Source organism: Priapulus caudatus, unplaced genomic scaffold (genome assembly GCF_000485595.1).
Source record: "Priapulus caudatus unplaced genomic scaffold, Priapulus_caudatus-5.0.1 Scaffold8412, whole genome shotgun sequence".
Classification (NCBI taxonomy): domain Eukaryota; kingdom Metazoa; phylum Priapulida; class Priapulimorpha; order Priapulimorphida; family Priapulidae; genus Priapulus; species Priapulus caudatus.
In genome coordinates, this window is record NW_014585473.1 from 1 (window position 1) to 1,047 (window position 1,047).

The following is a 1,047-nucleotide window of genomic DNA, read 5'->3' on the forward strand; positions in this document are numbered from 1 at the left end:
ACCAGTATACATTACTGTGTTTCTTCACCAGTCTCCGGTCCCTACTACCTGGGCATCGTTGACGGGACGTTTAACGCGGGCCGGCCGCGGGGGGACGAGGTCCAGGCTCAGACCTACACGCTGCAGCTGTGGTTCGGACAGTGCCTCTACTTTGACGACGGCCTCGACATGTGGTCAGACAAGGGCTGCCTGCCGATGGAGAGCTCCACTTACACGGCGACACACTGCCGGTACGCACCCCCCACCACGTAGCCAGTGCACTCATACCTAACCCTAACCCTAACCCTAACCCTAACCCTAACCCTAACCTTAACCCTAACCCTAACCCTAACCCAAAACCTAACACGGACCATAACCATAACAATGACCATAACTATAACCATATCCATAACCCAACCCTAACCCTAACCCTAACCATAACCATAACCATAACCATAACCATAACCATAATCCTAACCCTAACCCTAACTCTAACTCTAACTCTAACTCTCACTCCAACCCTAACCCTAACCCTAACCCTAACCCTAACGTTAGTCCTAACCACTGCCGATACGCTCCCCCTTCCTGCCCCCTGACCAACCAGTGCTCTCAGGCCCAACCCCAACCTTAACCATAACCGTAACCCTATCCTTAACAAATGTGAAATTTATCATTGTAAATTTTATTTCTAATGTAATGTGTAACATCAATTTCTGTTATGTCGAATTCAATACTATTCCCCTGCGACATTAACTACGATTTCTCGGATTGATAGTGAGAATAATTAGAAATGGTCCAATACTATTTGATAAACAAAGAAAAAATCAGCTGTAGCAGTGAATGTAATAGAATGTGATATCAAAATAATATACGTGTCTGACATGTTAGACCATTAGAAAGTGCTGCAGTTTTAAACTGTTACATATATATGCACACGTAACCCTTTATACATACATATTTATATACATATACATGACGTGCACATATGCACACCCTTTATACATACATATTTATATACATATACATACATGCACATATGCACACCCTTTATACATACATATTTATATA